The sequence below is a fragment of the Vanessa atalanta genome, chromosome 17 (assembly GCF_905147765.1).
Source record: "Vanessa atalanta chromosome 17, ilVanAtal1.2, whole genome shotgun sequence".
Lineage (NCBI taxonomy): Eukaryota > Metazoa > Arthropoda > Insecta > Lepidoptera > Nymphalidae > Vanessa > Vanessa atalanta.
This window is the reverse complement of record NC_061887.1, coordinates 1,259,697-1,286,923: the sequence shown is the minus strand read 5'-3', so window position 1 is coordinate 1,286,923 and position 27,227 is coordinate 1,259,697. Positions and strand designations below refer to the sequence as shown.

The 27,227-nt window shown below is 32.1% G+C and overlaps 1 protein-coding gene across 2 annotated transcripts in view; it reads left to right on the top strand.

The window, feature by feature from the left end:
* The window catches only part of LOC125070611 (zwei Ig domain protein zig-8-like), a 199,792-nt gene that overhangs the window by 73,564 nt on the left and 99,001 nt on the right, over positions 1-27,227 (top strand). For both annotated transcript variants that reach the window (XM_047680556.1, XM_047680557.1), the window contains exon 2: positions 7,786-7,818. The gene's annotated coding sequence lies outside the window, so the exon portion shown is untranslated. The remainder of the gene's footprint in view (positions 1-7,785; positions 7,819-27,227) is intronic.

Sequence of the window (27,227 nt, the reverse complement as noted above, 5' to 3'; positions counted from 1 at the left end):
TGAGGTTTGTGTGCATTTAAATAACTTCAAATAGTTTTATTTATTAGTTAGTGACAATTGCCAATAATATGTCCAGCTTTTTCTTCAAAAGAATCGTAAGCAATTCCAAGTAAACGCTACGTATATACATTATTAATGTAAGAAATAGGAATCATTCCTCTTATCACCAATACACCACTAACCTTGCAAACTTGGTGGTAGGGCTTTGTGCAAGCCCGTCTGGGTAGGTACCACCCACTCATCAGATATTCTACCGCCAAATAACAGTACAGTGTATTGTTGTGTTCTGGTTAGAAGGGTGAGTGAGCCAGTGTAATCACAGGCACAAGGGACATAACATCTTAGTTCCCAAGGTTGGTGGCGCATAGGTGATGTAAGGAATGGTTAATATTTCTTACAGCGCTTTTGTCTATGGGCGGTGGTGACCACTTACCATCAGGTGGCCCATGTGCTCGTCCGCCAAGATATTATGTCTTATGCCTGTATATACACTGGCTCAAATGTCAAACATACTAAGTATTGCTGCTCGGCGGTAAAGTACATGATAAGTGAATGACACCTACCCCGACTGGCTTGTATATAGCCCCGTACTAGGTCAAACATACTTTACTTATAAACGCTTAGTTTATTAAAACAGTATAATATTTAATTTAACTAATCCATTACCGTTTCTACTACTTTGTGAGCGTTTTTTTCCCTCTTTGTTTCCTCAGTTTCGTATCTTGAATGTCTGTCATAATTATAGTTCAGTTGTAAGGTAATATTTTCCTCAATTTCCTCTACCTATGATAGTCACGAATTCTACGTATTGTTAATGAGAAAATGATGCCGAAAACTATTTTAGCTGACAGTTCCTTATTTCTTATTGCAAGATTATATTGCCAGAATAAAAAAAAGTAGGGTAATTAATATTAAGTAAAAAAATGTGGAGTAGTTAGTAGTGGTGGAGTATTATTTCCATGCGGTATCAGTAATTTAATAACCTATGACTTATTGTTGGAATGAGTATCTAGTTTTTAGCCAGTTTTTCTGAACCGGCGATAGCGACGACGATTCAAAGCGAGTAGAAAAGTGCTCGCAAGAGCCTACTTAAAGTATATTTTGATATATTTTTAAGCTATAATTTCGTTTTAGATTTAAGTAAAAAGTTAAAAAGAATTAGAGGATATTATCGTCAATATAAACGCCGAAGCCGCTTGAAAGAAAAAATATTTTCATTTAAATAATGTTCCTAAATAATTTAAGTAGATACTTATTAAATATGAATTGTTTTCGAATAAAAATTTAAATATAATGTATTCGATTCGATTTAAGTCTAATTCTCATATTAATCGAATATTTTATTGTGGTAATTCATATTCTGCAACTATAATATTAAATGTATTATTGAATTTGAATAATGTCTGTGGGGATATCAAAATAGGCTTTGTTTTGTATGTCTTTTTGCTCCGGGTAATGATCGAAACTGTTGAAATGATTTATCGAGTCTTTAAGTGATGGATAGCTGATATTTAAAAAGTTTGGAGCTCACTCACCTTAATGGTCTCCTCAGAGTTGGTGTCGTTGGTCAGATTTATTCCAACACAAGCTCCAGCAAGCAATACTCCATAGTCGTAAATAGCTGGATGAACTTCAAATTTATCATCTTAAACAAGTGTCTCAATTGAAGGGATATAATTGATATCCGCATCTTCAATCACTGTGTTGTTTGTAATAAAGTTATGCCTATCTATTAAATCAATCAAATGAAAGATACTTTTTTCAAGTAAACTATTACAAGTATTTACGTATTAATTCTTATCATCATGATATAAGGCGTTCCAGGTGTGGTTGGACCCTAAGCCTGATTAAGTCGATTTCTCCAGCTGATTATTATTTGGTTGGGGTTGCTTTCTCGGTTGCCTGGATATATTTTTCCATGCCATCTAGCCATCACTTTAATACTGTCTCGACTTCCCGACCCTCAGCTATACCATTTATGGCATTTGCCTGGACTCTCTCGGCTTGGTCAAGTTTCTATAGTGAAATATAATTAAGGTGATCAGTAAAAGTACAATTTGCAGTTAAAAACATATGTAAAATATACCTTGAACGTAATTCACACATATTACCGTATATTACGTGGAACAGGAAAATAATAATCCCATACATTCTTTATGTTCATGAAACCACATAGATATAAAGTTTTGGAAGTGACTTAGTTTTTTTTTTTTTTTAATGTTATATTTTTCTTTAACAACGAAAGAAGTGTAGTAGTGAAAACAGTTTCGGACGCTGCGAGGTTAATTTTACAAGATCAAATTCAAACTCAACGATTGGCTGAAACGCAGTGGCGAAACAGATTCACTTGTATCCCATACATGGGATTTAACTCAATTTTAATTATTTTAATTCCGACAAAAGTGTATAGATTATTACGTCACTATTAGATAAGATTTAGTAACACAAAATGATCGGTGCCATCAAAATGTCGGAACTATTTAGATAAAATTATTAGCTAAATCAAAACAACTAATGGTAGAGCTTCGTTCAATGGTGGCAGGGCTTTGTGTATGCGCTTGCTTTGCGTGGGTAAATCCACTTACCCTGTCAATGGGAATTCTATTGATAAATATAAATACGATACGAGCAATACTATCGCGGATTAGAGAGTAAAGTATTATGTTACATAAACGAAAAAGATAATGATTACACGTAACTTAATTTATTTATTTTAACTTATTTGACCAATAAAATTGTACCGGTTGTAGCATAGAACAAAATGTGTATTAAACACAATCTTTCCTAGATGCTAAATGATTTCTGTATCACGACTACATATAATTTTTTTTTCAAATAGCCTAAGAAACAAGTTTCTATATAAATATCACAATTATATTATATAAATAACCTATCTCCAATACCATTAACTTTATCTTACGTTTTCATGTAATTTTTAATGACTGTTCTTTTGTAAGATCTTCTTAATACCACCTGTCTTAAATTTCAATTATAATGATATTTGTAAAAATGCTTATATGCTATAACATACTAATTTAAAACGGCTTATGAAAATATTTGAAAAATCCTAGAATAAGGATTAGTCCTTTTGCGTAGGTAGCAACTAGCTTATTATAATTTAATGTTTTAATTATTTCCTCTGATAAAAAATAATTTAATGAAAAATAAACTAATTTACGATTATTTTTAACAGTTTATTATACTCTAGTAAATACAACGAAAAACTATATTAAAACATAAAAAAAAATCACGAACAAGCTATTATCATTTCAAAAAACGCTTCCAGCATTTCTGTAATTCTTTGTACTTTTAACAAATGCACGTATGAACTGTCATATGCAAATTCTGTAACGGCCTGACTCTCGCACAGCACCTGCTTTGTATCGTCGCATAAGTAAATATAATTTAAATACAAAAGGTTTGCGAAATGCAAAAGGACCCTTAAGTGTTTACGCCGGTAGTACATTTTGACATTTACAACTTTGAATTTTTGTAATGTAAACATATACTCATTTCTAAATTTACGAGGTATATTTTCATGAGAGCGTATTTTTTTAAATGTTAAGCCATGAACAATTGTTTTAAGTATGTTGTTTTTAATTACGTAATTCATGTAGGAATATATAATATTCACTCTTGTTACTTCAATAGATTAAATTGAAAGCATTTGAAACTAAAAAGAGCACAAGTGCTATATAATGTTATTATATACTTAATCCTTCTCCAAAAACCGCTGCATTATCTGGTATATTTTTTTTTATATTGGCTTTTAAGTTAAATATTAAAAATTATTTTAGTTAAATATTTAAAAAAAAATCTTCTTCTCGTTTATAGCTACAGATACTAACGACATATAATAGTATTTTTATTAACCACTAGCTGTTCCCGCGACTACGTGCGCGATTGAATTTAATAAAAAAGCTTGACTTTATTATTATTTTACATTCTAAAATAAAAGAAGCCTAAGTTACTCCTTATTACATCAGCTATCTGCAAGTGAAAGTCCCGTCAAAATCGGTCCAGCCGTTCCAGAGATTAGCCGGAACAAACAGACAGAATGCCAGATAGACAAAAATTGTAAAAAAATATATTTAGGTATATGTACTGTGTATACTTACATAATATGCATTTAGTAAAACGCGGTTATTTTAATAATACAAACGAATTTAAATTGATAAATTTTCAGATTTTAAATGTTTAAGAGAACCGCCTTTTCGATGCCTCATTGGTTTAGTCGGTCTGGTTCTAAGTTCTGCGTTGAAAATCAAGGTTAAAAAATTGTTATGTTTTTCTGTCGAAAAATTCTCAGTAGCGATCGGGAACCTGGAAATGGGAAGTGTGCCTTGGAAATCACGTGAAACCGTAAATTCCGCGCCTGAAAACTTTTCGGTCGTATTGGATATGCATATCAATAGAGAGAGCACACTGTGTGTGCACACAGATTTGGCCAGTATAATATGTCCTACCTGGTTTCTTGACTTTGTTGACTTCCCTTAAAATTGCCAACTCTGGCAAAAATCGGATTGGACGATATCATGATCATTCATGATATATAGTTTTCCATATGGAAATCGAAAATTACAACTTTGATAATTTTGATCTCAATATTTTTCTAATATTGCTACGTATTTAGTGGTGCGCCTTAGGGGTAAGGGTACCTATGCCCTAACAACAATCTTCACGACGCTCTAAGCCGTCATATGTTCGCTAGTCTCTACTACCTTATGTATGCTTGATACGTGTACTAAATACTCCGTTGTTATTTCATTACAACCATAAGAATATATTTATTTAAAAAAATATTTTTTATATAAATCATTTTATTATTTTGTTCTCATTTCCAACGACCAACGATTTCTATATTAAGCATCTTCCAAGAGTGATTGGACATTTGTTTCATCTAACTTAATCACTTAGACTTCACTTCAAAGAATATCAATTTATTAAACAATAAAAACAGTTCTAAAAATATACTAAAATTCATCCAACGAGGTGTAGCCTACGCTCGTATTTTTCCTAAACGTCAGTGTTATTAAGTGTTGTACTTTTATTCTCATAAGTTTTATGTTACGATTATTTTTCGCTTGTTTTACGTTTTTAACATATAGAAATAAGAGCTGATTTTACTCAGTGGTTTTAATACATTATTTTCTTTTATATGAATCATATATAGGTACCTATACTACATAAATTCAACCTTGCGTTTTAAATCCTGGCAAATACCATTGAATTTTCATGTACTTAATTTATGCTTAGAAAAACTATATTGTACTCGGCGATTAGAATATACATCGTGATGAAACCTGCCCTTTTCGGATAATATGCCGCCTCATTTAGCAATGTGCATTGGAACGGCGAGAAAGAATAAGCATCAAAACTCCTTCTCTACTCGAAAGGAGACAAAGTCTTATCACAGTAGCTGAACATTTACATACTGTTTTTAATTTTTTACGGAAAAACCAATATTACGCCATGAAAAGTCTTAAACGGAATGCGTGATAGCATGATATCAATGGTACCAACATTGCGAGAACTCGTGACGGCTTATATAATACACGAGGACAGTAACTTTGATGTTGCTATTTCGTATTCTCTTTAACTGTGTCAGAGATCGTGCATTTACAGTTCTTGATCGAAACCAATTTTTATTGGTCTATATTTCAGTATATATTTATTGGTCGATAAGGTTCTACATATAATATAAATAACGTAACGATTTCTAAGAGAGCTAGACTTATCGATTTATTATACGCCAAAAAGCGTATTTCGTAATTGTCTAGGTTCTTAATTTAAAATAAATAATTACAAGAAGAACAAATACTTTACGCGTTTTGTTCATAATTATTTTTTGTCTCCATTCAATTCGTTAGTATGACAAAACGAATTCCAATCAAAATGAGTGACAATTGTAGTTAAGCTGTTTTTAATACAAACATAGAACTTTACATTAAGTAATAAAACAATAAATTAAAAATATATATTTATTTTGAAGTTGTATTTTCCGCTTGTATTTTTTTTTTAAAAGATACGCTGTTGTGATTTGTTTTTATGTTTCGAATGTGTTAACTCGTTGAGTTTTACTAGTATTTTTTTTTTATGTTTTGTTTATCAAGGCGATATACTCAATAATAAATAAAAAAGGTCATAAGACCAAGGTCATTATCAAATGCATATATCCTTTTTTTTGTAACCTTAGTATAGCAAGGAAATGAACGATCTATGCTTTTCGTGAAATCGTGACAATCGACTTATGGTGATACGCCATTTTGATTCGTGTATTCTATAATTTTTCTATTTATTGTGGTTAATGTCGCGTATCACATTCTGAAATTTCTGACGCTCTTGTTCTGCGATGAGTGTCGAGTAACTTCGTACAGAATAGCTCTCCTGGAATGGAGGACATTACCAGAAATCAGGATTGCACCTACGCCTTTTACTTCGCTTCTCATGTCGTTGGGATATTGTGGATATGTTATTGAAATATTATAAATTTTCATTTGAATCGTTTTCATTTTCACTTCATATGATTTTACAAACAATCGATTTAATAAGTATATTGCTCTTGATACATACACATTTTACGAATACAACTTTGATATTATAGCAACAAGCATTTATTTATAGCTTTTATTTATCAAAGAATCTTTGTGTTGGAATAAAACAAAAACTTTCCTCATAATCAATATCTATCCTGAAGTGTTTCACAATCAAAACTGATACGAAATTAATTTTTAGCTCGATTCCTTCCATTCTGACAATTAAAGTAAGAATGCCAATTTATAGGCATATTTACCGTTTACACACCCCTCCTCCCACTGCAGCAACATCCGGTTTTGATCTATTTTAAAATACAAATTAGGTTAGTCAAAACCGGATGTTGATAATCGACGTAAGATGTAACAACTATTTAAATCGAATTATTTCTACTGATAATATTTTTAATACCTTTTTTTTTATAGCCTTGGTTCGCGGACGAGCATATGGGCCACCTGATGGTAAGTCACCACCGCCCATAGACAAGGGCGCTGTAAGAGATATTAACCATGCCTTACATCACCTATGCGCCACCAACCTTGGGAACTAAGATGTTATGTCCCTTGTGCCTGTGATTACACTGGCTCACTCACCCTTCTAACCGGAACACAACAATACAGAGTACTGTTATTTGGTGGTAGAATATCTGATGAGTGAGTGGTACCTACCCAGACGGGCTTGCACACAGCCCTACTATCAAGTATAAGTATAATACATAAAAACAATAAAATAAATATGCTAACTTTTGTACAAGAATATATTCACAGCTTAAAATATTTGTTTATGGGATCGTTTTTTGAGCGTATTATAATTGATCATACGTTTTTGTAAGTGGGTATTCGCGCATAGAGATCCCTCGTATCTTCATTGCGCTCTCGCGCTTAGAAACTGACTCTACTTTCACTGGCTCACTCAACCTTCAAACTGAACACAATTATTAAAAAGGAAAGATTTATATCTTACCTTTTGTAATGCTGCTTGTCAGTAGAATATATGATGAGGAGTACCTACCCAAACGGACTTGTGCAACAAACTAACTAACATGACTGTATTTTTAGATGTTGAAAAGAAGTAACTACTGAGTTTCTGGCCGGTTCTTCTCGGTAGAATCTACATTCCGAACCGGTGGTAGCTTTAATTTAAATAGTTTGTTAAATGACGATTCAAAAGTGCTTGTAAAAGCCTACTTGAATGAATTATATTTTGACTTTGACTTTGAAAAAATAATATAGTTTTTCTCTTTTTACACAGATCTTTGAACATCCAGTCGTCATTATGAATATGGTAAGTCATTTATACTGTATTGAAAATTAAGTGAAATTACTAGGAATAAGATAAGCGACGAAAAGTATGAAGCATTTTCGAAAAATTATGGCTCACTTGCCCATCCACCGATTTGTCCTATAAAACCTTACTGATTTGATACCATAGTAATTGGCGCCATGGGAAAGTTTGACATTTCTTACATCATTGCTCAACGAACCTTACGAACTGAGATGTTATGTCCCTTGTGCCTGTAGTTACGCTGGCTCACTCAAGATTATATATACCAAATTTATCAACATATTACAGCTTGGTAGTACATTTTATGTGTGGGCAGTACTCACCCACACTGGCCTCCACGCAGTTCTAACACCGGGTTCTTGAATCGCTGCGGTTAGGTTAATGTTAAAAACTTCTAGGGTTAGGGCTTAAATTGTATTTGCTTTCAACGCTTGACCTGAAATGAATTGTAAGCTCTTAGTACTTTATAAATTCAAAGCTAAACTGGATCACGCCGCTGTCATGGTGCCGTGATCGCTAGAATTATTAATCTTGACCTAAGTAATACTGAGTAGAATTAATAATTCTAATTTCATAAATATATTAAAGCGCATAAACAGGCATTAATTTTGATTTATATACGACCCGCCCCGGCTTCGCACGGGTGCAATGTAAAATATACTACAGAATGTCTGACAACGTTCACAGCCTTTTTGTCATTAGACAATACAAACCGCTACGTTCCTGCATTTTCAATCTGTAATATCTTCGAAAATATTCATTTAAATTACATGCTGTAAATGCATGTGTATTTTAGGTACTTAATTAGATAAGGATTAATGCTGTATTATATAAAATCGCTTCGAAAATAAGCCATTATTTCTCGTAAAAAGTAAAGGCTAAAAAACGGTTATTGTGGGTTATAACTAAGAGATAGACATATACTATCGCAAACTTTTTTAAAAACCTTTTTATGGTATAATACTGGAGTCCATTATTTTTATCTATCTCGTAGGGTTCAGCCAGCGTTTGCAATATAAGCGCAAAAAAAAGTGTTTATTAACGGTATCACTTTAGAAACCTCAAAAATTATCAGTGTTTCTCTACTATATTGTGCATGTATTATACATAAAAACCTTCCTCTTGAATCAGTCTATCTACTAAAAAAACCGCATCAAAGCCGTCGTGTAATTTTAAAGATCTATGCATACACAGAGAAATACAGCGGTAAGCTTGATTCAAATAATATATAATAAATATTGATACAATAAAAAGTAACACGCAGAACTAAAAACAAAAACACTCATCAAAATGAAAATGAAAACAAACATCTACGAATATAAAATTTCCTCCTTTTAAGTTGGCTAAAATTACCGTAAAAATAACATTTAACGGTTTCAAGCCTTGCCGGTTATTAGAAGAATCCCTAATTTGAGGCTCGTATACGGTTAATTAAATCGAAAATGTTTATAAAGACCTACTTAGATAAATTAAACTGGATTTGCTATAACTGATTTATTTCAATTACAAGAAATATTTTTAAAAGCGACCCAAAATACTTAGGATAATGTATGCTCCTTTTGTGAAAAAGTAAATAGTAATTAAAATAATACACATTTATAATTAACTCTATTAGAATTTGGTATTCTGACGTCACATCAAATCGAGAGTATTACTTGAACAATTACCAATTTCGTGTCAAGTCTGATCAGATGTAACGATAGTTAACGCAACAATAAGGTCACTGGTTCAGTCGATATAGATAAGCTAGGTAGTATTGTTATTGATACACACGATATTCATACCGTTTCTGGTGCTGCTGATATCATTGTTTAAATTGAAATAAAAACCGAAGCAGTACTCAAAGTGCATTTTGAAAAGCATAATATTTCCATCTTTAATAATTTGGAAAAAGACACTTGGAAATATAACGAATGCAATAAGTTTAAATTAGACACAGAATTGTAACATATATGGTTTTATTAGTGTTAACTTTAATATAACAAAGAATAATAAACTAAATTAATACTATTAATACTCAATCAATCAAACAATAATCTAACTCTATTAAGATGATAGAAAATCGACTGGCATCATCAAGCGATTGATAGATACGGAAGTTACTATAACAGCCTCCTCAATTCTTAAATCAATACTCTTTCAACCTATTTATGAAGATCCTGCTATGTGTTCCTAGAACGTTTCCACAACTGTATACACAGACACATATACGTTTGATAATTATTTACAACATTAAAGCTTTATGTAAAAGTATTTCGGTTTTTTTGGATACTCGGTAAATCACTACGTAACTTTTACAGAAGACTTAGAAAAGATAACTTTTATTTAAACATTAGAAAGAAGGTAAAAGAACATCACATGAAACGCTTTGATTTTTTTGGTTATTTAGTTAAGCAATGTCTGTCAATGTGTCTTTAGTGCCTTCTTCTTTCAAATGTCAAATCAGTGTGGATAGAAAGAGATAAATCGGAGTTTAACTAAACATCCTCCTCTAAACTATGTTCAAGACTGTAATTGACCTCATTTTGGTACACCAATTTTATATGGAAAGTCAGTCAGCTATTGTAGCTTACAATGATATTAATTAAACAATACAACGACGAATTCAAAATTAAAGACATATTTTATGTTCATATAAAATATTATGATATTACGATATTTAAAATTTATATAAAATGTTCATTGTGCGAGCTATAGAATTTCATGGGATATGTGCCTTTTGATTTACATCACATATGTCGACCGTATCAAACCATAAAACTAAGGATTATACTGAATCCTCCCAATTGTTTTTGGATGATAACAGTTTGCCCACTGGACATTTTATTTTGTAAAGATTGAATGTCATTATGTATTTTATAAATTATTCTAACGTGATAGTATCGTAATGTAAAACTATTTCATTTTTAAATCTCAAATCTCATCTCGTCTCAAATTTTTAAATGTATTAACGACTAAAACTAGAACAACGTTTAATTTGCTTGAAATTGTACAAGTTATACGTTTCATGAGTTTTGGTAATGGACAACTAAAGATTTTATCGAATATACGCATCTCACATTTATAAATTAAAGTTTCAAGTCAACGACCCTTCACTTCTGCAAGACTTATTAACAGCCCTGTTTCCCAGAAAAGATAGAAAAGGAACGATCAACCTTCAAGACGTCGGAAAACTTAGAAGAATTGTCTTTGTCGAAAATAATGATAAGCAGTAAAAAATATTGTCACAGAAATGTATACTTTATTTTGTTTCATAAAAGAACTTTTATCGTCTGGATCGCACGAAATATTATAATCTAAAGTGTTTTTATGGGTTGTTGAATAAAAGCAGCGTTTGGGAAGTTTGCGAATATTTTTCTAGATTTCTGAATATTTTTTTCAATGTTTTCAAGCTAAGTGGATTAAGTCGGTATCTGTTGTGGATATTAAAAACAAAGCAGAGAAATGGCTCTCTGGAGATAGACTTAACGCCCACGTGTAATAATAATAAATCAGCGTATTAAAAAGCTTAAATAAAATAAGTTTAAAAAAAAATTAGTACTGTCTATGTAAAATTGTTCATTACAACGACTCTTTTAAAATCTTGATTTTAGTCAGCATGATATATTTTCTTATCTCAAACTGTGGTCGACAATCGGAAACTTTGTTTAAAAACTTATCGAATTTTCTTAAGCATTACATTTTTTTGTAACCTGCATTACCTATAACCTCCTTTTTATCTCCAGTTCTATACTTCGTCCTCTATCTAAATCTTATGATTATTATTTAAAACTGCTAAAATGATTGTCTTTACCTCTTAAATAGAGACTCAAAAACCGATTTTCATATTACTAACTTTCCAAAGGTTAGGTGATGTATTTTCAAAATAAATTTATAATTTTGCCTTTCATTTTAATATATACGATATAACCCCTTAGGGGATAAGTTTGAGTAATCCTTTCTTAGTGCTAACCTGAGTTCCATAAGGAATTCTGTCCAAATCAATTCTATCCATTAAAATTAATTAATAGTTTATTTTTGTGCGTTTATGTTTATTTATAAAATGTTATAATAAAATCAATATATAACATAATTCTACCGACTTTAAGTCCTTTCCGAGGCACAAGGGTGTAAACACTGGCTACTGTCATACTCCTGGATGTTACTAATAATTGCTCGGTTTGAACCTATTATATTAAATACAAGGAATGTTAATATAACGATTAATACGTTTTTAAATAAAGAATATTCTAGCAAATAAATCAGAACTTTGATTAAAGAACAGTTTTATCCAGAAAAGGAAAAATAATTTGAAAAAAATGGAACAATGTTTATAGGCGATAGAGCTATAAAAGCGATATAATCACACGAACGACCTATTTCAAATAATGGGATATCGGATAAACGGCTATTAGCACGAAATTTACATTTCTTTAGGATACCTGGCAAAATCTAAATAGATTTATTCAATAAATCGAAATTCATTTTATATTTGAAGATACTGAAATGTTCTTAAGAAATTAGTTGATTGTTTTTTTTTTTCTTATTCTTTACAATATTAAATTATTCTTAAAACGTCTTTATACTTAAAACTGAAATAAGTTTATCAACTAAATTAAATTTTTAACTACAAATCAGTAGTAAAAGTATTTAATTAAAGTTAGATATAATTGCTTAATAGCAATCTATATGTTTATAGTAATCTATATGTTTAGTAATAGCAACATCTAATACAAATTTTGAGGGACCGCCATTAATTAATCGTTCCAAGACAAGGTGCTTCCTTTATCATTCAAATTATATTCAGTCATTTATTTAAAACACGCACTGAGGATATTATATTTAAAATGGGATATACACTTTTTTACAATATTAATATTAAAGCTTGATTTAACTAAAAGCCAGTGTTTTCGCCATTGATGGGCACATGTCCTTTCCTATTGAGGTTATTCAACCTCGCTGCACCGATGCGGGTTGACGGCTTCTTCATCTGTACTGATGTTTGTTTTTATGTAGAAATCCCCGGAATTAATAATCCAAAATTAAAATCATTTTTTTTTTCATTTATTCAAATCTATATTATTCCAGAGTAATGTAGAGTATTCCTTATATTTATATTTTATCTTTTAATGTATTAATAAATTAAGAAGGAAGATCATTAGTAGATTTAATTTATTAACTCAAATTAAGGACATGAAACTTAATGTTCGGATAACATATATTCTATCTACTAATCAATTTCGGCATATTCATATATTATATCAATAAACATATATATATTATTTTATAAAAATTACATCTTACTATTACAATACCACCTAAAGTATGAATATTAGGTCAAAATAGTCTAATTTCAAGTATGTCACGTGTGATATGTAACTTGGAATCACAGAATGGGCATATATCATCGGTCGCTGATGACACGGCTATGGGAACAAGTAAAATCATTTGCAGAGGAGGGATGGAGGAAATGTACTAAAAGCTTAGAAGATAATTTATGATTGTCTGTACTCTAAAAACTAAATAAATTCTTCTGGTCTAAAGTCTCCTTTGAGGAGAAGGCTTGGAGGTAATTCCACCAATATGCTTCAATGCTTGTTAGTGAATACAAATTGGAAGCTTGCATGTTTTCCTTCACCGCCGAGCACAAGATGAAATATTAACACATGAAAAGTGCTTGTCTATTTGAACCCGCATTCACCGTTTAAGATGTACGCGATCTAACCACTGAGCCATCTCGAGTAAAACAGGAATAGCTTATCCCTAATTTATACTTTACCGAAAAAACTCATCAAGCGACTAAAATAGACAGGGGCAAAACAATAAATTTTAATCAAGGCGCAAATTGCTTTGCCAATCGAGATTTCTTTTTGCTCGATCAGGACAAGAAATTACGCACCCAAAATAACAGATATATTTTTAAAATAATGTATTGTGTTGTTTAATTTCAAAATATTCTTTTAAATAGCCATTAGAATTGTCAGATAAAATTATCATAAATGGACCTGTGATCGAAAAAATTATAAGGACTTGTGACAATTTTGTATGGGCAGTAATGACCATTTACGATCAGGTGGGCCTTTTGCTCGTTCACCTACCTACACCATAAAAAATATAATTATAATTTACGTCCATAAATTTTGATGACGAATACAATCAGAAAACGGATAGTTTAAAAGATAAGTCGTAAATAATTTTAGCTTATAATACGTTTAAGCTGTTTGTAAGTTCTAAGGTTTGTATTAAGACATCTTGATTTATGTGAGCGCTGGCTCCAAGATCCGTAACAACTTGGAAGCTAAATGTCTTATTCAGAGAGCCTTAATTAAATGCGATATTTTAAAACATCTGTTACGCTTGCCCTGTTGATGGTTTCATATAATTTGGTAATGGTAAGTTTCGGAGAACCATCTCTATTTTAGGAACTCTAATAACGTGTTCGAAATTCAAATCAATATGACCCAAAATTATCTAGTTCTAAAAATGAATCTGCAAGAAGATGTTTTGTAGAGAATTTTAATCTGATTGAACTAATATTTATTTTGACGGCCTCCGTGGTACGCCACTCTGAGGTCCCGGGTCATCGGGAATCCATCCCGGCCGATTCGATGAAAGTTCATTAGTTTTCTACGTTGTCTTGGGGTCTGGGTGTCTGTGGTACCGTCGTTACTTCTGATTTCCATAACACAAGTGCTTTAACTACTCACATTGGGATCTGAGTAATGTATGTGATGTTGTCCAATATTTATTTATTTTATTTATTTATTGGATTTTACATATCTTACCAGAATCTCGAGCTTAATGTCGCATTGAAGATAGTAAAGTAACAGCCTCTAAATATTCCACTTTCTCTCCCTTTGAGGAGAAGATTTGGAGCATTTCACACCGCTCAATCGCAATACAACTTGGTGGATACACATTGGCAGAATTTCATTGAAATTATACACATGTAAACTTCTTCGCGTTCTTTTCTTTCACCTAGATATTAATTTGAATAATAATTAAAGTATGTGAGGTAAACACTTTTAAAAATGAACGTGTTATGTGATAATTTTTTTTATTGCTACGATGTATATCGTAATAGTGACATCATTATAAGTTAAGTCAAACTGAGATTCCTTAAGTACGTAATACTTGTGAAATAGTAAATTATATAATTAATAGTTTAAGAAAATTTAACAGCTTGCACATGAATTTGCACAGAGGCAATTGGTCATACAATATTCGATCAAGATCAATTCGATGAAAATTTTGGAAAAAAAATTAAAATAAAAAAGTTCGAAATTTAAAGATAATTACTGCACAATTTGGCGGGAAATAGTTGCGAGCAGCATTTCCCTGATGAATTGCAATTCCGATTCTCTAAACGAAATAATAATGAACCATTAAACTGAACCGGCTTTGCTGTACTAAAGAAAATAATTGTATCATGAGTATGTCTGAAATATAATTAATTAAAAAAATATATATTTAAAATATTACTCGGTAAATACTTGGTGATAGGGCTTCGTCACATGGTGGTAGGGCTAAGTGCAAGCGCGTCTGGGTAGATACCACCCACTCACCATATATTCTAAGGCAAAGTGACAGCCACAATCCAGTGCAACTCCAGACACATAATAACTTAGTTCCCATGGTTGGTGCCGCATTGGAGATGTTAGCAATGATTGAAAATCTCTTACGACACCAATGTCTAAGGGTGGTGACCACTCACTATCACTTACTATCAGATGGCTCATATGTCCGTTAGCCTATTTAAAAAAAAATATTAGGATCCTAATAAAATAATGGTTATAGAACAGCTAACCAAAACCCGAATCGCTTAGCAGCAAGATCTACGATATCGCTAAATTCTCGAAGTAATGATTTAATAAGTGAAGTGGATTTTAAGTTTGATGGAACTAGCCAATAAGACTCACGTTCTTGGTTTATATATATCATCTTATATGTTATTTTTAAACGGCCAATTCTACCACTCTTTTATCTTACTTCTCATTAATATTATAAATGCGATGGTTTAAGGATGGATGCTTGTTGCTCAATCACGCGAAAACGGCTGAAAGCATCTAAATAAAATTTGGCACAAATATTACAAGCATATCTAATTGTATTTAACTAAAATGATTGTATTTTTAAATGTTGAAAAAGAGTAACTACTGAGTTTCTTGCCGGTTCTTCTCGGTAGAATCTACATTCCGAACCGGTGGTAGCTTCACTTCATATAGTTTGTTAAGTGACGATTCAAAGGTGCTTGTAAAAACCTATTTGAATAAAGTATATTTTAATTTTGCACAAGAAATGAACACACAGAGTCATGTGAGTAAAACCAGGGATGAAAAGTGGTTATATACAAAATAAAGACATTATCAATATTTAATATTTTAAATTTTACAATTACAATGTACGAATAAGAGATTTTATCTTTATTATTTAACATGAGTTTATTTAATTTATCCGTCTTAAAACCACGTAATGTTCCACGTAACCACTTACCCAAGACGTTTAGTTTTAAAAGCCACCATAAAATACGTTAAAAGCACTATACATTACATTTGAGTTTAAACAGATTTAAACTATATTCCCAACGCTTAAAGTCGAATTTTCCTAATACATTCGTGATCACCAAGTAATCCTTTAGGATATTATGTAGATTTTTGGGCCTTGCAAACATTCGAGGCGAATGTATTTTCGTTTACAAATTCACAATATTGTTTTTGAGGACATAAAAAGCCTTATCTTGTACCTTAGTACAATATATGTTTTATTGTTAATTATTTGAAATTACTGTATTTTAGGATTACTTAATTAGGCTTACAAATTATTTACATTAGCAGCCTGTAAATTTCCCACTGCAGGGCTAAGGCCTCCTCTCCCTTTGTTGCTGGAATACACAAGTGGCAGAATTTCGTTGAAATTATACACATGTTTCCTCACGATGTTTTCCTTAACAATGAGCACGAGATGAATTATAAACACAAAAAAAGCACATGAAAATTCAGCAGTGACTGCCTGGTTTTGAACCCGAAATCATCGGTTGAGATGCACGAGTTCTAACCACTGGGCTATCTCGGCTCTTACAAATTGTATGTGATGTTGAAATATCAGTTAAAGAAATTAATGATTTAATCACAACCATTGTTACTTATTAACTATAACTTGTGACGGATTAGTTAAGCTAGTTCTTTTATCAAAATATTATCGTGCTTTTTAATGTTACGATTTGTATTTCATGTACCATTTAACGATTGTAATAATAATGTTATTAAAATAGCCTTTCTTTGGGCTCCTTATGAAGATTCAAGTAATAAAATGAATTTAAATCTTGCAAGTCGAAAGCTATAAGGAAATTCTGGATTACAATCTCAATATAGCGATCCATAGAAATAATTGTGGACAAACTGATTATACAAAACAGTTATTGCATCAAAAACCTCACGAAAACAACAATCAAAAACACACGATAGACACACTACTCATAAAAGACAAACTCCGAGTCAATGAATAAGTCGTCGTTGTAGAGTTCAATGCAAACTTTTCGACATAAATTTCCGACCCAAAAATTTAGATCGTGATGCTTTCTGACAATAAAATGCAGGCAAATTAAAATAAAATACTCTGATATAGTATGATATAACAACGGCATGGATAGCAACGTCTGTGGGGAAATTATATTACATAATTAATTTAAAAGAAGACACATAAGATATTCTCTTTATACTGTTACTTTACTAGGTTTTTGGTACAAATTCTTTGATTGTAACAAAGTTAACGGAAACACGCTTTTAATGTGGCATTTGTACAATACGATAAAAATCTTCCCTTACCAATAGCTTAATAACTAAGTTATATCGCCGTAATTTACTGATTTAACATAAAAAAATATAGACAAGCTTAGTATTTTCAACGAATAATACGGTTCAAGTTCTATTAGCAGACTGAAGCATATTCGCTTTATAATTTGATGTTCAAATTAGACCGACATCGAGGCCTTTGTGCGATGATCCTCGTGTTACACGGTTATTCAAATAAAGACTTAATTCCAATAAGAATAAGAACGTAGGTGTAATAACATACGTCTATACGTTTCCTTTGTACCTTTTTTCACATACAACGTAATTACAAACCGCTTTGTTAATTGTGCCTTGTAATGTGGAACAAGACTTTCTTAGGCTCAAAGCTCTATGTTAGGTTTAAAGAAAATTGCTCAAGGTAACAACGTATGATTTTTAACGGAGACCTCTTTGTAAAAAGTCCAGCCTCGTTTGTAGTTAATTATTTGAAAAATAAGAGAACTGCTACACAGTACAAGTACAATCACGTATTGTGGTTCAGTGTTGGAGGTTGTAACTCTATAATCGACCGATGATACTTATTATGTTATTAAGTGAATTAGGATATTTTTATCTCGTATCCTATTCATATATTAAAAAGTTTTTTTTTTTTTAAATATATTTGTACATACCTTAAACCAAATAACAGTACCCTGTATTGTTGTATTCCGGTTAGAGGGGTGAGTAAGCCAGTGTAATCACAGGCACAAGGTACATAACATCTTAGTTCCCAAGGTTGGTGGCGCATAGGTGGTGTAAGGAATGGTTAATACTTCTTACAGCGCCTTTGTCTATGGGCGGTGGAGACCACTTACCACCAGGTGGCCCGCCATGCTCGTTCACCAACAAATGACATAAAAAAATGCATCCTTAGGAATTGAGATGTTATGTCACTTGTGTCTGTTGTTGTTGTTTGGTTGTACCTACCCAGATGGGCTTACTTGTGTGAACCCTACTACCGAGTAAAATGTGTTTAATTTAGTATTATTGGGTAGCCAGCGATAATTAATTTATTGTAAACAGTTTTCTCGGCGATAAAATAGTGACTACTGGTTGCCAATAACAATTAATTTATTCCTTGCACTTTGCCCATATTGACATTTTTATTGGAAGGAAATTTACTTTCTTCTATTTATAATTATTTTCTTATTCAGAGCCCTTGGGATCAATTTGAATAGTTACACGATGGGCACACAAAATAAACTTGTTCATTATGTTTTGGTATCGTTGTCAAATGTAATATATTCAATTGTACCTACAACTGATCCTTGGTGGACCCCAAAGCTAACAAGCCCATGAGAAATGCCAATACAATTTCATTATATATGTAGAATCTGTTCCACAAATGTACTTGTATAAGTTGGGTAGCTTGGGTTGTATGTAAATTAATATTATTTGGTTTCCATTTTAATTTTAGTATCAACACTATCGAATGCTTTATTATATTCTATAAAAAATATTTAGAGTTTAAGATTCGGAGAAACATCCTAGTTGCTATAAAGTTCATTTATTATTTTAGATAATATTCTAAATGTTTCGGGTTAATTTTTAAAATAGAAATACTCGTACAAAGGTTGGTTGGTAGGAAGCATAGTAGACAGTAGTATTTTTCCAGTAACTTTGTTATTATTACTTTTAAATGGACAAAACATTTTTGTCCTTAATACAAATATCCCAATTATTATTATAATACTTTAATATACTATAATTTTATTATAAAGTATTATAATAATATAAAAACTATAATTTTATAATTAAGTTCGTTGTAAGCATTTTTTTCTGTCAGAAGCTCACGAATACAGCATCGTTCACAGTCATGACTAGAAAAACTGTCAGGACACAATACTTCCCTTCAATAACTGCGTGGAACGTGCCTGGAATAGAAAACTCTTAATAATAAACTCGCTCCTATGATAAGGATTAACGACGAAGCCTTTATTGTAGGCGGTTTATTGATACGCATGGTTGTTTGCGTAGAATCGTTTATACGACACACAGTTTGAATTTACCAGAATTTGGTGTTCTTTTTTTTCTACAACATCATTCTATCGCCAAATAGAAGTACTGGTTTTGTTGAGTTAACTGATATAATAAAAATCAAAATTCGAATTGATACATGACTCAATCAGGCCAGAATGGCTGAATTGATCTGAAAAAAATTTGGTACAGAGATAGATTATAGTTTAGTATATTTACGAAAAGATTAATTGGTTTTATACACTTGGTGGAAGGGCTATGTGCAAGCCCGTCTGGGTAGATACCACCCAATCATAAGACATTCTACCGCCAAATAGTAGTACTGGTGTTGTTGAGTTCCGGTTCGAAGGATTAGTGAACCGGTGTAACTACAGGCACAAGGGACATAACATCCTCAAGGTTGGCGGTGCATTGGCGACGTAAGGAATGGTAAATATTTCTCACAGCGCCATTGTCTATGGCCGGGAGTGACCACTGTCTGCCTATTTATACAATAAAAAAAATATTTAAGCTTAAAAGTCTTTTTAAGATGTTAATTTAAATAAATGTATGCATAAACATTTGATTAGTAGCCATCAGTCAGATAATGATTAGCAAGAACCAGTAATTAATTTTCCTTGCATTGAATTGAAAGCGAGTTGAGTTTTCACATTTATTTTTAAAACAAATATATTAATGAAAGTGAAGTATTTACTGAATGTACGCAATATACTTAGAAGTGACCAAATTCCAATACATTTGCACAAGTGTGTATTTATTGCTATCATAACTCATTTCATATACGCTATCAATCCCCAGTGACTTATGGGAGCAATGTGATCTATTACATTAGTAGTACAATGATTTGATAGTTATGGTAATCAACAATCTAATGTGAATATATTGCGTGATTATTGCTTGATTTATGGTGATAATAAAATACATGGTGGCAATGTTGCAGCAGTGTTATTCTGTAAGAATATTATAAAGGAAAGTAACTCTCTTTGTATGTCTGTTTGTTACTCTTTGACGACCAAATCTTCAGAAGCAACCATGCACTCCAAGGAAGGTTATAGGGTACTATTTTTTTTCTGTCTAACACCCGACAACCAATCTCTAAGCGCGGGGGACTAATAGTTTTCATACTTAAATGCGGGCGACAACTAATATCCTATAAATGTTAAAACTGTTTTAGTCATTCTTGTGTAATATAACTTTATGACATTTCACAATCATGTTCTATAATGAGTTTCGAGTTTGTTTTAACAGAATAAGCCCTACAGATTTGAATTATGTTGTTATAATAAAGAAAGGCTCGTCCATCATTGACATTCCTGTGATGATGAAAAGACTAGATGGACTGACGCTGGTTCCTTGGGAACGGTGATGGGTTCCATTGTGGGACGTATATACGTTGATACAACGCCCTGTCTCAATTAATGGGAAACAGAGTTAAAAGCAGGAGAAGCCGCAGAAAACAAATAAGAGAACAAACTACGCAAATATTAGTCTCAGAGTTGAAAATATATATTTGTGGTATTTATTGTGGAGACACTTTTTCCTTGGAATTATTTACATTGAAAACCCTTTTCTAAAACATATAGCAGTCTATTGCATCTACTCTTTGCCTTCACTAGTGACAGGAGGGCTGTTTCTTTTTGCTCCTAAACAATGAAAATTGCGATCCAACGGGGTGATACTACCAGCATAGCGTTTTTGATTCTATAATTGTAACTGTTTTTAATTTGTATTCGTGTTACACACTTATGTAATTTCTATAACATAGATGCAAAAAAAGATTGATTTATTGTTATAAATAAAAATATCCTCTGACTTGAAGATGGAAAATAACTAAATATAATACCTTCTCAAAGAAACCCATTCGCTTCGAATCGAAAGACATTCATAACACGAACATATTTAACCAACGTTAAATTGAACTAATTATGCAGAGATTACTAGTAACGCTGAACGACCATTTCGCTTCCTCGTCGTCACGTTTAGCCGATGATGGCTGCAAAATACACGGGTCTAACTTAATTAACCAAGCATTTGCCCAAACGTCACGTACATTGGTTATTCCGCAGATCTATGTACATTGATAGAATTCACGAAGAAAATGACGAAGACCCTATACATGAAACATTACTTTGCAATGTTGTAGAATCTTCGTTTTCACATTTTATTAATACTAATTATTTTTTAGTATTGAATATTTATTTAAAATAGACTTTTATATATAAAAATGGCATGAGATCCTATCTTTTGATTAGATATATATCAGTGTATGTATTTCTATATTATTTGAATCAACATATATTTTATTTAAGGACGCTTTTAAAAGCACTTACGAATCGTCATTTTACAGAACTACTACAGAAGAACCGGCATGAAACTTACTAGTTACTCTTTTCCAACATTTCAAATACAAAGTTATGTTAGAATTAAATAAAACTGATAACAATGTGATGTTAAATATTGGACAACATCACACACATTACTCTGATCCTACTGTAAGTAGCTAAAGTACTTGTGTTATGGAAAATCAGAAGTAACGACGGTACCACAAACACCCAGACCCAAGACAACATAGAAAACTAATGAACCTTTTCTACATCGACTCGGCCGGGAATCGAACCCGGGACCTCGGAGTGGCGTACCCATGAAAACCGGTGTACACACTACTCGACCACGGAGGTTGTCTAATGTAGTAATGTTTAAAGGAGTTTGACCATATTAAGTTATCCTCCTATTGATCTAATAGCTACTTATAAATTTGAGGACTTAGAATATAAAATGATAGTTGGAGATCACGGTTCGTGTTTTAAGGGTTAGTTGTCTGGTGTTGTGTATAAAACAGCCTATGTCCTTTTTGGGGTGTAAGCTAACTTCATTGCAATTTCGTCAAATTCGGTTCAATGTTTTGGCCATGAAAGCATAGCAGATAGACAGACATATTCTTAGCTATATAGGCAAAGCTAGGCTAGACTGCCAATGGATGGTAAATCTTCACCCCCAACAACCCAATCATTATTATTAACGTCAACAAACCACCAACTTGTCAACGAAGTTGCTGAGTCTCTTAAACGTGATAAAAATATGTGACAAGGGTGTGCTACCTAGAGTGCTGCCAAGCGAAATTTACCAACTCATTTAGATTTTCATTTTAATAATCATGATTAAGATTGTATACATTTAAACAATATACGTAATTAAACCATTAATCGATCTGAATTAAAACTGCAACCACGCTTATTTAAAAAATGTAAAACGTTAGCAAAAAATATAATTTAACTTGGTGCAGGAAAATTATTAATTTATTCAGAAAACTTGTTAAAATACTGCAAATTGTGAATTGAAATGTGCAGTCACGGACAGAAGTCTCTCCGGTGCTGCGATTAGTGCAAATTTGAATAATGTTACAGAAATAAAGCTATTCATGAGAATTATGCCAAAATAAGAATTCGTAGAGTCGGCATGGCGTAATTCTGGATATGTGAAATTTTACCTACTATTACAGGCTGGAAACCGGGCATATACCACATAGTTTTCATGTGCTTACTGTGTTTGTAATTCATGAAATGACATGTCACATATGTGTTCAATACGAATTGCATTAGTACATTAGAGTAGCGTGATGTAATAAGATCCAATGTGACTGTAAAGACATTTACCCACCACCTCCTTGATGGATTTATTAAGGAGTCTAGAGTTATGAAGATGCAGATAATGAGAGTGAAGAAATAGAATGGGAATAAGTTAATTTTGAAGTAGTTTTAAAGTAACGAATTAAAATTAGATTACAAACCCAAAACTCGATTTGATGATTGATGTAGTTCTGATCGATTTCGGTAACATCTACCAATCTCAAGGGTGAAGGAAGGGGTTTACTTGTTGGTAGGTCTTTGTGCTAACCAGGTAGGTACCACCCACTCATCAGATATTCTACCGCCAAACAGCAGTACCCAGAATTGTTGTGTTCCGGTTTAGAGTGAGTGAGCCAGTCCACAAGCGACATAACATCTGAGTTCCTAAGGATGTTGGCGCATTGACGATGTAAGAAATGGTTAATATTTCTTACAGCGCCTTTGTCTATGGGCGGTTATGACCACTTACCACCAGGTGGCCCATTTGCTCGTCCACCCACAATAAAAAAAGACCAGCCAACTATGCAGGACTTATGCACAGGTATCTGCGCGGTCAGAGATTTATTCTCTAAATTTGATGGGACCGAAACGACCAGAAAGAGTTCAGGCCTTTACGTGCTCTCCGAAAGATTGCTGATAATTTTTCTACAGCAAAACCCAATATTATAATATTACTTTCTATCGGCCCGACTTGTGACTTAAACCCAGAACCTTCAGATCTATGGCCTTATTTCTATGCACTAGATCAACGAATCAGTCTCAAAACTCGAATAATGGGGATACGAAGGAAACAAAAGCTTTATCACTGATCACTAAATTGAATTTAATTTGGCTCTTGAATGAAATGCTTGTGCCGTTTACAACTCATGACCTTTGTTAAAAATTCATGGCTCTGGGTCATCTTGGCTAATAAAACGTAAGATCACTTCATCAAACTTGACAAAAGAAAGAGAAAATTAAATTCTTTTGATATAAAAGTCGGAGAGCGGAGAACGTTTAGTATTATATATTTTGTTGCTAAATATCTATTTATCCTTAAAAAATAAATTTCGATGTTTTACATCCGTCCCGACAACGACGGACACGTACTTTTCTAAACCTAAACGTACTGCTTTACCAACTAATGCTTGGTCTTTATTCCAATGCTCCTTTATATATATATTTTGAAAATAATCTGATATCTTAACGCAGTACTAACTACTACACAAAGTTTTAGTACAGAATACGAACTATAAAGGAATATTATTTAATTTCATTTCATTGCATTTAAAACTAAACTTGTTCTCGTATTCTGTAAATATATTTTTTTCTTAATTTCAATATTTATTTTCAAACTTATTAAAACTTTTCCATTTGGAATATTTCTCATTAAGCGGCTCCTGTGCTGATAACCAATAATATTTTATATTGCTTCGCCATTAATGAGAATTTTACATTTATAATGGACTGATTAAGTGTTCATCTATATGCAAGTGTGTTATATGAATTAATTAATATTTCTTATAATTAAAATGCAATGGCAACTGCAGTAAATTATCTCAGAATAATTTTTGCCCGCAAAACGAAACTAGGTTTACTGAGAGGAACTTATCGTACATCTTATATGAAGACAATCGGCTTAAATTTTAAAAGCATCGCGCAATTTTGATATCCTTAATTTATGTTTATTTAAATCATATACTAAATATATAATATACTAGCTTTGCCCGCGACTTCTTGCGCGTTTGAATTTAACAAATAAGATATTGTCGTAGCCTAAGTTACACCTTATTAATCTGCCAGTGAAAGTACCGTCAAAATCGGTCCAGTCATTCCAGAGATTAGCCGGAACAAACAGACAGAAAGACAAAAATTAAAAAATATATATATTCTGGTATATGTACCGTGTACACTACACACATATGCATTTAGAAAAAAGCGGTTATTTTAATATTACAAACAGACACTCCAATTTTATTATATGTATAGATATAGAGTAAAATCGAAATATCTCATGATTGTTACTCGTTAGGCTAACATAAACCTATACAAATAATTTCCATTAAGTCTATATAACCTAGAAAATTTGTATTCTTGCGAGAAAGTATATAATTTATCTGTTTATTCGTATATTTGGAGGCAAATATGCTCTTGCCTCAGCTGGACAATGTGCCGGATGCCCTACATATCAATGGCTCGAGGAATTTCTAAGGAAATCCATTTACGAGTTACGAATGAGTAAACAAGACGATATATCTCTATTACTATGCTAAGCAGCTAACTATAATTTTGTCTGATAAATAACTAATTCGAGATATACATTTGTAACAAAAAATATTAACAGCAAGCTTTATGAGCCGAGAGCTGAGATGGCCCAGTGGTTAGAACGCGTGCATCTTAACTAATGATTGCGGGTTCAAGTCCAGGCAAGCACCTCTGAATTTTCATGTGCTTAATTGTGTGTTTAAAATTCATCGTGAAAACATCGTGAGGAAACCACGATGTGTCTAATTTCAACGAAACTCTACCACATGTGTACTCCACCGCATTGGAGCAGCGTTGTGGAATATGCTCCAAACATTCTTTTCAAAGGGAGAGGAGGCCTTAGCCCAGCAGTTGGAAATTTACAGGCTGCTAATGTCATAATTACAATAACCAGTTCTAGTATGTTCCATTTAATTTTATATTTATCTTTATAGAAATGATTATCTCACAGAAACATTTATGAATCAAAGATAATTTACGAATTTTACGAACTCTTCAACGTGTGCAATTTCTAAGAATATGGAAATCTATATATTTAGCGTCTGACCTCGGCGTTTAAGTGGTAACATCGAAACCCGCCATCTTACCTAACCCTACCTAACTATATATTGCAATAATTTTTAATTTAAAGTTTTAATTTTAATATTTATAATGATAATTTATAATTTATAATAGTAATTATTAATATGCTTTCTACACTCTGAAAGTTTTTTATGTATTAATTGTCATAGGAAACTGTTTTGGTTTAAGGATTAATTATGTACAACATTTATAATTATTAATAGCACTGTTTGTTTTCAAAATATAAATAAATAAATAAATAAATTAACAGAATATCGTTTAAGATGAGTCCTCACGAACGTTAGATATTTGAAACAATAATTTGCAAGTACAAATCGAACATAAATAATTTACTTCTGCACGACTCATTATACGAAGTGTCAGGGAGTGCCTTATGATCGATAACTTCTTTTCGCTTCGTTTTCGCAACTATTTTTATGGTTGTTTTTTCTTTGTTATGTATTTTAAATCTGTTCATTTTATACTGTTTCCTCTTTTTTCAGTGTTTTGTCAATTTATTTTAGTGAAGCAAAAGAGCTTCCGAATTTTATGGAATTATACCTAATGGTTCCACCATTTGAATCATTCAGTAATTTTATAAGATTATACGAAATGTAAATCCAGCGGTAGATTTTAATTTAAAATATTCTTGTAATTCAGATTCTTGTAAGGTCGGACTTTTTTTGAAATAACAAATTTTGCTTCGCTTCTAACAGTACCAACGGTCTGTGCGAATTCCTCCTTTTAAATTATTATTTTTGCATCGCCCATAAACATTGGCTTTGAATCCACGAATCATATTTCTGTGACTAACTTACCGTTCAATCTAGAACATACGAAACAGTAGTATTTGAAGTTAGAGTAACTAGTCTTACTCACCCAGAAATACGCGCTCAAATAGAAATAAATACTTATAAAATAATATAACCTAATTTAATTAATAATGGATAATGAGTTCTAAGTATCATTACATCTTAAAGCAAAACCTTATTTAAGTATTTATAATTAAGACCTTACCCCGACGAAGATCGGTCGACTCCCCAGTCATATTACGATTATGAGTTAATTAAGATAAATTAAAATTTACACAAGATCTCGTGCTTGTTTTACGTAAAATCAAATCATCATTACCGTGTTTAGTTTCGCCGCCACTACGCTATCAGCTTTAAGGGATAATTCGGCACGTTTCGAG